The sequence below is a fragment of the Macaca thibetana genome, chromosome 10 (assembly GCF_024542745.1).
Source record: "Macaca thibetana thibetana isolate TM-01 chromosome 10, ASM2454274v1, whole genome shotgun sequence".
Taxonomy (NCBI): Eukaryota; Metazoa; Chordata; class Mammalia; order Primates; family Cercopithecidae; genus Macaca; species Macaca thibetana.
Window position 1 is genome coordinate 34827827 of NC_065587.1, and position 11297 is coordinate 34839123.

General features: G+C 47.4%; 1 pseudogene; it reads right to left on the minus strand.

The window, feature by feature from the left end:
• Nucleotides 1-2603: 2603 nt before the first annotated feature.
• On the minus strand, nucleotides 2604-3611 carry LOC126929678 (L-lactate dehydrogenase B chain-like; annotated as a pseudogene).
• Nucleotides 3612-11297: the final 7686 nt, after the last annotated feature.

Consider the following 11297-nt stretch of genomic DNA (forward strand, 5'->3'; position numbering starts at 1 on the left):
AGGCAATCTAATAATTACCAGGTCTCACCAAGAAAAGCCCAGATAGCCGGGCATGGTGGCTTATGCCTGTAATCCCAGTGCTTTGGGAGGCCAAGGTGGGCAGATCACTTGAGGCCAGGAGTTCAAGACCAGCATGGCCAACATGGTGAAACCCTGTCTCTACTAAAAATCCAAAAATTAGCAGGGCGTGGTGGCCTGCGCTGGTAATCCTAGCTATTTGGGAGGCTGAGGCAGGAGAATTGCTTGAACCTGGGAAGTAGAAGTTGCAGTGAGCTGAGATCGCACCATTGCACTCCAGCCTGAGCAACAGAGAGAGACTCCATAAAATTAAAAAAAAAAAAAAAAAATTCCCTCCAGGGCAAGGTGGGGGGCCTTGTAACAGGAAAGCTTTGCTGCAGAAGCTCACTTCCTTTTTATCCCTGCAAGCCTGGGCCTCATCCTACGTGGGTGAGCTTCCAAACCTCCTCACAGGAACTAGCCTGCACATTGATCACAGGTGAGTGGTCACAGTGACATGCATAGGTCTTGGCAGCCAATCGAAATGCTCATGAGTTGAATTAACAAAAGAAACTGCTTACGCTATCACGGAACATGAAGGAAAATACCACAGCTGTTCAGAACAACTGTGCCCACTGACCCCTAGTTAGGAGTGTGTGCCCCGAGCCAGCACAAGTCTGGTCTCCAGCCCCAGGACAGTCTTGCAGCACTGGGTGACCTCAGGCTGGTTACTCATCTGTAAAATGGGGCAAGCACTGAGGGAATATGATCATATCAAATCCAAGCACAGGGCAAGAATGCAAGACAGAATCTAAGAAAATACTAATAACCATGACTAGAAGCAGAGACAAATAATCCTGAGTATCTCTAGATGACTTTTTTTTTTTTTTTTTTTTTTTTTTTGAGACAGAGTCTCGCTCTGTTGCCCAGGTTGGAGTGTGGTGGCGTGATCTTGGCTCACTGCAACCTCTGCCTCCTGGGTTCCAGCAATTCTCCTGCCTCAGCCTCCTGAGTAGCTGGGATTACAGGTGCACACCACCATGCCTGACTAATTTTTGTATTTTCAGTAGAGAGGGGGGTTTCACCATGTTGACCTGGCTGGTCTCGAACTCCTGACCTCAAGTGATCTGCCCTCCTCAGCTTCCCAAAGTGCTGGGATTACAAGCATGAGCCACTGCGCCCAGCCTACTAGATGATTTGGCAATGGAAGATTTTCTACAATTATTTTGCTCTCTGATTTTATAGAAGAGCCATGGACTATGCAATTTGTAATAATTCTCAATAGGTGAATTGGGTCAGCCACAGCAGCACAGTGGAGCTCCCAGTACAGCAGAGATTCACAATTCCAAAAACCTTGACATTTATAAAAATAAACCTGCCAACCTGGGCTCATGCCTGTAATCCTAGGGCATTAGGAGGCCAAGGCGGACAGATCATTTGAGGACAGGAGTTTGAGACCAGCCTGGCCAACATGGTGAAACCCTGTCTCTACTAAAAATACAAAAATGAGCAGGAGGTGGTGGCACGTGCCTGTAATCCCAGCTACTCAGGAGGCTTAGGCACAACAAAAATTGCTTGAACCTGGCAGGTGGGGGTTGCAGTGAGCCAACATCGTGCCATTGTACTCCAGCCTGGGCGACAGAGCGAGACTCTGTATTTAAAGAAAAAAAAAAAAAAACTGGTGAAAACCACCTATGCAGTTGATGGAGCTGCAGCCAGAGAATAAACAAACAAAAGCTTCCTTTGGTGGGGGAGCACTGGTACCAATAAAGAGGTCTTCTGGGCTGGAACACCGTGGTGCCAGAGCTGATGCTCTTTCTGGCTCGAGCTCCTGGCCTCCTGCAGGACCAGCACCAACTGACTCTTGGGGACTGAACTGCGGCCACATTTTGGATTGGGCTGCACCTAGAGCAGCCCTTGTGCATGTGACCAAGAGTCATGCAAGAAACATCTACAGGAAAACAGTTCATGATAGCAAAACCCTGGAAAGGTCCACTGTCCTTCCTCAGGAGAATGGACACATTATGATTCTATTGGTAATGGAAAAACACCTTAAGCTGAACGAAGGAGTATGGAGCAGATTATGCAGGGTCACCTGTTTATAAAGCTCAGATGTAGCAAAAAACAATACGGTTCTCAGGAAAACACACATAGGGGTCAAGCCATTTGCAAGAATTAAGGGAGTGATTAACACAAACTCCAGAGAGCAGTGGTGGGAATAGGTCGGGAAAGGGGCTGGGCCATCGTGACTGTGAGTAACACAAGAGCACTTTGCAGAGCTGCTGCTGGGTATCAAATATGTTAATTACATAAACAAGCTCTCAACTTGGCCCCTAAGTCTACTAGAGTCTAAGTTCAAAAGCAAAACCCTTAATTAGTCTCACACAAATTCTTTCTTCTTTTTTTTTTTAGAAGCATACTATAATAGTTAATTTAATTATGAGTCCTTGCATAAAACCAAGCATGGGCTTTGATTCTGTGAGCCCAAATTCACATATTGAAGAGAACAAAAGAAAATTGTGATCCGTGTACATGGATGAAAACTAAAGGCTCAGGGTTAATCTCATTGTAGTTTTAAAATTTCTTCAGCCTACACAGCTCAGTAATCACAGATCTTTTAGGTCCTTTTGGATGTCCCACAGGGTATCTGCACTTTTCTTGAGCTGAGCAAACTCATCATCTTTTGGCTTCTGATTGATAATGCTGGTTAATTCCCGAGTATTGAGGATACATGGAAGGCTCTGGAAGACTTCATTCTCAATGCCCTTCATCCCCTTCATCATTGTTCGCTCTGGATGAATCCTGGATAGATTTTTCAACATAGATTCAACGAGATCAGCTACACTTAATCTAGTAGCCCAGTTGGTATATCCTTTTGGCTTGTTGACCTCATAGGCGCTTTCAACCACCGTCTTATGCAATTTCCTTCCAAGTTTCATGATCATTGTTGGCTCCCATTTCTGGATTCAATTTCTGGAGAGAAACACCTGCCATGTTCACACTACTCCGAACAACAACGCTTGAATTACCATGTTCTCCCAAATTTCCATACATGGCAGCTACTGAGATGAATGCCAAGTTTTTCAGCCACAAGGTAGCAAAATCTAGCAGAATCCAAATTATACCCACTTCCAATCACAAGGTGCTTGGGTAATCCACTTAGTTTCTAGGTAACATATGTAAGAATGACCACTGGGTTAGAAACCACAATTATGATGCAATTAGAACTGTACTTGATGATCTGAGAAACAACAGATTTGAAGGCATTAACATTTCTCTGCACCAGATTGAGACGACTCTCCCCCGCTTGCTGATGAACTTCCTGCAGTTACCGCTACAATCTTATAATTGGCAGTCATAGAATAGAATAATCTTTATCTGCCATAATTTTAGGTGTCTGAGGAAATATGCTCCCATCTGCAGATCGATCCATCATGTCTCCTTTCAGTTTATATTCCAAAAAATCCACAACAGCAAGTTCACCAACCAAAGACTTTCCCAGATGCTGATAGCACACACCACACCCATTTGTCCAACACTACAGCGGTCTTGTTGTCTGGGACAGTTGCCTCTTTCACAACTGGTGCAATGAGTTTTTCCTTAAGAGCTGCCATTGTGCACAGGAGATGGCTCTGAAGACTGTTGTAATAGTTATGTGGAGAAGACAATGTCGGCTGCATCAAAATCTTGCTAATCTCATCCCTAGCTGGCATGGCAGCCTGTGGTTGAAGCCATAAACAGAGGCCATGTCTGCATTAACAAAAACAAAATGCATCCTAGTATCTAGGACTAAATGCTCACTAAGCTTGAAACTTAGGGTGTTGCCACAACTGGAGATTTTATGATCTGTGTTGATGTTTATACAAAGAGAAAAGGCGGATACTCCAGGAGAAGCCAAGGATGGTACAAAGGATCAGGAGCCCTGTGTGTACCACCATGCACAGCTCTCCAAGATGCATCTGTGAAAAGGACAAGGTTCAGAACTGCACATTCAGGATAGCGGCATTAATGCTGGGAAAATAATTCTCACCCACAAGCCACATGGTTCTATAAGGTTGTCTAAGTCCAAAGAGATAAATAGAAATAAATTTGGAGAAGGAAGCTGATACATACAATACAGTGGTTGCCACTGGAGAAGAGAATATGGTTTTGGAAATGAGAAAAGGGGAATGGGGAAATTGAACACTGAACACTACCAAATAAAATGCATTAGTTGGCCGGGCATAGTGTCTCATGCCTATAATCCCAACACTTTGGGAGGCCAAGGTGGGCAGATCACTTGAGGTCAGGAGTTGGAGACCAGCCTGGTCAACATGGCAAAAACCTGTCTCTACAAAAATAAAATAAAATAAAATAAAATAAAATAAAATAAAATAAGCCAGGCATGGTGCCACACACCTGTAATCCCAGCTATTCAGGAGATTGAGGCAGGAGAGTCACTTGAACCCTGGAGGCGGAGCTTGCAGTGAGCCGAGATCATGCCACTGCACTCCAGCCTGGGCGACAGAGTGAGACTCCGTCTCAAAAATAAATAAATAAATAAATAAATAAAATGCATTTGTGTCGCATTGATATAATTAAGAAAAGGCAGGGTTCTGACACCTTCCTGAATTGCACATCATTCTCAACAAATTCACAACAGAACATGAGGGTCTTTAGTGTGTGTACGTAAAAATGAATAAGTCCATTTTACTTACACGAAAGTTATTTTCTAAAACTAAGAAGGCATCTCAGGTGAAATCAAGGCCCTGACCTTTGGTTCCGTCAAAGTCAGGGCTTGCGTAACAGACAACAGCACAGCAGGCGACCTCTGCAGGGGTCGAACCAAGTCCAGGGAGACAAGCAGGACGGGTGAGCATTGGCCCATCTCAGCACTGCTCTGAGACGTCAGACTCCTCATGGGATTCACTTCTATCTAGAGTTCATTCATCATGAAGAGTTTTGCATTTTTAAATTGCTGAAATGCTGAGACATCTGCAGAGGCCTCCCTCACCTAGCTGAGGGACTGACAGTAATTCTCAAAAGGAGGTGGGCTTGCATGCCTGGACAGAGGTCCTCACTGTAAGCTGTTACACACGGACCAGGTGAATGGCTTCTGGTCACCAAGGGCAGCTGTGTCACCTGGACGTGAGGGCAGACCTCAGGTGAGAGCATCAGCAGAACAGTGCTGTCTTACTTCCTGCGGTTCTCTGTTGCAACCACAGGAATTGGTGGGGATGCTTCTGGCTTCAATGCTTGTGTTTCTTGCTCATTGGCTGAGCTGGTCTGTGATAACAAGGAAAGATATAGTGGGATGAAGACATATTCCACAGGATTCAGACTCTCCTTACAAGTTCTTTACTCAAAAAGTGCACTCTGCCTGGCCTGAGGTTCCCATGGTTCTTACTCCTGGATCCTATCACCCCTTGTGTCTCTACACAGACCCCCACTCCACTCCCAGCTGGCCTCTGGCCAGAGCACCCCTGCCCTTGGCATCCAAGGCTGGAGTGGTGACCGCATGGAGAGGTGGAGTCCGACAAGTCGCAGTGATCACCAACGGCAAGTGGTCACCTGGCTTCACCTGCAATGCACAGCCCTGACCACACACCCTCTGGCATGTGAGTTTATCCACAACGGAACAAAGCTGAGGTGAGACAATTTCACCCCACAGCTTCCTCATGTGGCATCCTGCAGTATGCTAGTATTATTAACATTGGAAGTTCTTTTGAAGATTTTGAGTTTTGTCATGAAATTTTTCCAAACTAGTTTAGAACATGTTTTCAAACATGAACTTAGGTTCATGATATAGATTTTTTTAATTGTATCTAATTTAAGTCACATTTCAATTCAAATCTAAATCTAAAACTGATAGACCTTGGCTGGGCATGATAGCTGATGCCTGTAATCCCAGCATGTTGGGAGGCTGAGGTGGGTGGATCACCTGAGGTCAGGAGTTCGAGACTAGCCTGGCCAACATGCATCTCCACCAAAAATACAAAAATTAGCCAGGCATGGTGGCACATGCCTGTAATTCCAGCTACTTGGGTGGCTGAGGCATAAGAATCTCTGTGAACCCAGGACGCAGAGGTTGCAGTGAGCCGAGATCCCACCACTGCACTCCAGCCTGGGTGATGGAGCGAGACTCAGCCTCAAGAAAATAAAGGCTGGGCACGGTGGCTCACGCCTGTAATCCCAGCACTTTGGGAGGCCAAGGTGGGTGGATCACCTGACGTCAGGAGTTCAAGACCAAGCTGGCCAACATGGTAAAACCCCATCTCTACTAAAAATACAAAAATTAGCCAGGAGTGGTGGCAGGTACCTATAATCCCAGCTACTCAGGAGGCTGAGCCAGGAGAATCGCTTGAATCCAGGAGGGAGAGGTTGCAGTGAGCCGAGATCACGCCACTGTACTCCAGCCAGGGCAACAAGAGTGAAACTCCGTCTCAAATAATAATAATAAATAAAACTAATAGACCTGGTAATTTCAGGTAATTAGTACCTTTATTTGTTTTCGTTTTTTTTTTTTTGAGACAAAGTCTTACTCTGTCACCCAGGCTAGAGTGCAGTAGTGTGATCTCGGCTCACTGCAAACTGCGCCTCCCAGGTTCAAGGGATTCTCATGCCTCAGCCTCTCAAGTAGCTGGGATTACAGGTGCCTGCCACCACACCCGGCTAATGTTTTGTATTTTTAGTAGAGACAGGGTTTCGCCATGTTGGCCAGGCTGGGCTCAAACTCCTGACCTCAGGTCATCCATCTGCCTTGACTTCCCAAAGTGCTGGGATTACAGGCATGAGCCACCATGCCTGGCCCTGTATTTTAATTTTGAAATGAAGTAAAATATTTGATCTAAAAAGATCTTAAAAACTAGGTTGTTTTCCTTGTGTGTTTGTTTTTTGTTTTTGTTTTTGTTTTGAGACAGAGTTTTGCTCTTGTCACCCAGGCTGGAGTGCAGTGGCACGATCTCAGCTCACTGCAACCTCTGCCTCCCAGGTTCAGGCGGTTCTCATGCCTCAATCTCCTGAGTAGCTGGGATTACAGGCAGGAGCCACCACACCCGGCTATTAAATAGGGTGTTTTCATTCAGTTAAAAGATGCTGTTTACCACGGGCATGGTGGCTCATGCCTGTAATCCCGGCACTTCGGGTGGCTGAGGCTGGTGGATCACCTGAGGTCAGGAGTTTGAGACCAGCCTGGCCAACATGGTGAAAACCCATCTCTACTAAAAATATCAAAATTAGCTGGGCATGGGGGCAGGTGCCTGTAATTCTAGGTACTCGGGAGGTTGAGTCAGGAGAATCATTTGAACCCGGGAGGCCAAGGTTACCATGAGCCGAGATCGTGCCACTACACTCCAGCCTGGGAGACAGAGTGAGACTTTGTCTCAAAAAAGAATTAAAATACAGTCATGCATAATGTAATAATCAGAATACACTCTGAAAAATGTGTCCTTGTGCTAGCACCCTCGAGTATACTTACACAAGCCTGGACAGCACAGCCGGCTGCAAACCCGGGCTATAAGGTACAGTCTATTGCTTCAGGGCTACAAGCTTGTGCAACATGGTATTGTGCTGAATACCACAGGCAGCTGTAACACAGTGGTGAGAACTTTGGGGTCTAAACATAGAAAAAGTACAGCAATAATACTGTATCGGCTGGGCGTGGTGGCTCACATCTGTAATCCTAGCACTTTGGGAGACCAAGGCGGGCGTATCACGAGGTCAGAAGATCAAGACCATTCTGGCTAACATGGTGAAACCCCAACTCTACTAAAAATACGAAAAACTAGCCAGGTGTGTTGGCACACACCCGTAATCCCAGCTACTTGGGAGGCTGAGGCAGGAGAATTGCTTGAACCCGGGAGGTGGAGGTTACAGTGAGCCGAGATCATGCCGTTGCATGCCAGCCTGGGCAACAGAGCAAGACTCCATCTCAATAAATGAATAAATAGATAGATAAATAAACTGTATTATAATTGTGTGGGACCCCTGCTGTATATGCAGTCTGTCCTTGACTGAAACATCCTTATGCAGTACGTGACTGAATTTCAAAAAGAAACTAAACTTCCAAGATTCAAGAATGAGGCCGGGCGTGGTGGCTCACGCCTGTAATCCCAGCACTTTGGGAGGCCGAGGTGGGCGGATCACAAGGTCAGGAGATCGAGACCATGGTGAAACCCCGTCTCTACTAAAAATAGAAAAAATTAGCCGGGCGCAGGGGCGGGCGCCTGTAGTCCCAGCTACTCGGGAGGCTGAGGCAGGAGAATGGCGTGAACCCGGGAGGCGGAGCTTGCAGTGAGCCGAGTTCACGCCACTGCACTCCAGCCTGGGCGACAGAGCGAGACTCCGTCTCAAAAAAAAAAAAAAAAAAAAAAAAAGATTCAAGAATGAAAAAATTGCCCAGGTGCGGTGGCTCATGCCTGTAATCCCAGCACTTTGGGAGGCCAAGGGGGGCGGATCGTGAGGTCAGGAGATCGAGACCATCCTCACTAACATGGTGAAACCCCGACTCTATTAAAAATACAAAAAATTAGCTGGGAAATTGTAAATAAAAATTTTTTTTTTTAGATGGAATTTTGCTTTTTTCACCCAGGTTGGAGGGTAGTGGCGTGATCTTGGCTCACTGCAACCTCTGCCTCCCGGGTTCAAGCGATTCTCCTGCCTCAGCCTCCTGAGTAGCTGGGATTACAGGCACCCGCCACCACACCTGGCTAAGTTTTATATTTTTGGTAGATATGGGGTTTCACCATGTTGGCCAGGCTGGTCTTGAACTCCTGACCTGAGGTGATTCACCCACCTCGGCCTCCCAAAGTGCTGGGATTACAGGCATGAGCCACTGCGCCCAGCGAGATATTTTTAATTACTTTTTTTTTTTTTTTGAGTCTCTGTCACCCAGGCTGGGGTGCAGTGGCACGATCTTGGCTTACTGCAGCCTCTGCCTCCTGGGTTCAAGCAATTCTCCTGCCTTAGTCTCCTGAGTAGCTGGGATTATAGGCCTGTGCCACCACACCCAGCTATTTTTTTTGTAGAGACAGTTTTTCCATATTGGTCAAGCTGGTCTCAAATTCCTGACCTCAAGTGATCCACCCTCCTCAGCCTCCCAAAGTGCTGGGATTACAGGCATGAGCCACCGTGCCTGGCCTTAATTACTTTCTCATTTTCAGCATCAGTTTCTTGTTTTCCAACAGCTCTGCTCTTTCTTGTGCATATTTATCTTTTCTTGTATCTACTGCCTCCTCCATCTTACTATGCCTGCGAAGGTGAATGAGATAAACAGTTTTAGGGGCTCATAACTTCACTAATATTCATATCTATGGCGTGGGCATAAGCTATTATTTTCTGCACTGAGGAGCACATGAAAACCTACTGCTCTCGTTTTGACGTTTCTAATTTATCTTTTAACATCAAGATTTCTCTCTTCACAACCAGCTGCCGACTTTCTGAATCATGCACCTCCTTCAGGTTTTTCACTGCTAGCACACGGGAGGCCTCATGTCTGACCAATTCCTCTTCACAAAATAAGATGTTCATCTCAAGCTTGCATTTTATTTTGGAAATCTCTTGCGGATGCTCTAAAGGGGCACCTGGTCCCTGGCCTCCTTGCTTCACCTGCAGAGGAAGGTTCACATAAAGTGATGAATGTGTGTGTCTTCGAGGCTCACACTGTCCTTTCATCCCGGCAAGTGCTGACACCTTCCCAAGGACCATTTGCATGCCGGACTACCCCGAATGATGTTGCTGACCTGCAAAATGTGATCCAAACTCTAGGGGCTGCCTTGCAGGGAGATGTGTCCAGATCTTCCTGGGACCCCAGAAGCTTTGCCCCCCCTCTGTTCATTCATCCATGCAACATTCTTTTGAGGGCTGACTCTGTGCCCAGCCCTCTTCTGGTGACTGAGGTGACATTGGGGTGTCTGCTCTCATGGGTGGGGGTACTGACAGCCAACCAGTAAAGGAGCAGATGAGACACAAGCACAGGCTGGGTCATAAGGAATGGAGAGCATGCCTGGTGGTTATGGACAGCATCTAGGAGGTGGTGACCTATTAAGTGAGTATCAGGCCAGGGGCAAAGAACAAGGCCTGGGTGAGGGGGTGAGGTGGGAATGCACTGCAGGTGCTCATGGCACAGAGAGAGGCCAGCGTGCCTGGGGTGGTGGTGGGGAAGGTGCGGGAGAGGTGCTTCCAGGCTGCTGGAGAGCTGTGGAGTGACGGGGGCCCTGGCTGTGAAAGTGATGTGTTCTGACTTCAGCCTGCCAAGCTCACCCTGATTGCCATGTGGAGAGGAGACTCAAGGGCCGAGAAAGGGGCAGGGAGGCGCAGGTACCAGCATGCTGAGGTCCAGCCAAGCTGAGCCGCTGGTGGTTGGATCAGGCAGGAGCAAAGACGATGGAGAGGAACAGATATCTCAGGTACATATGCTAGAGGAAGAGTTGACAGATTACTGAGGCAGGAGGGAGAGGGGAGACCCATCACACCCGCCTCACATAGGAGGAGACCCAGGCCGCACTGCACTGCCAGAAGACCGGTCCACTGACCCAGGCCACGCTAAGCTGCCAGGAGACCCATCCACCGACCCAGGCCGCACGACACTGCCAGGAGGCTGGTCCACTGACCCAGGCCACACTACACTGCCAGGAGACCCATCCACTGACCCAGGCTGAGCTACGCTGCCAGGAGACCCATCCACTGACCCAGGCCGCACGACACTGCCAGGAGGCTGGTCCACCGACCCAGGCCACACTACACTGCCAGGAGACCCATCCACCGACCCAGGCCGAGCTATGCTGCCAGGAGACCTGCCCACTGAGCTCTTGCCCAGGCTCAGCCACTGTGGCCTTCTGTGCTCAGTCCCTCCTTGGCCTCCATGGCACCCTTTGGTCCCACCAACTGGCCCTGACGATGGCCAGCCTGTCTTTTCTCTGGTCAGCAGCAGGTCATGGGTTTTAAGGAGCTTTTCTAAAACTGAACTGCACTGAATTTCGAAAACCAGGATATGAAGAAGGATATGAATTGATTGGACTGAACCAGGATAGGAGTTGATTAGATGTTAGTTTACTAGGACTTATTGTGAACTGCCTGAAATTTTTATGTAGAAAAAAAAAAAAAAAACTTGGTGATATCATTTCAAATCTCATGTGAAATTGTAATCCCCAGTGTGGGAGGAGGGACCTCGTAGGAGATGACTGGATTATGGGAGATCTCCCCCTTGCTGTGTTTGTGACAGTGAGTGGGTTCTCATGAGATCTGGTTGTTTGAAGGTGTGTAGCATCTCCCTGCTCTCTCTCTCCTCCTGCTCTGGCCACCTAAGATGTGCCTATGTCCCT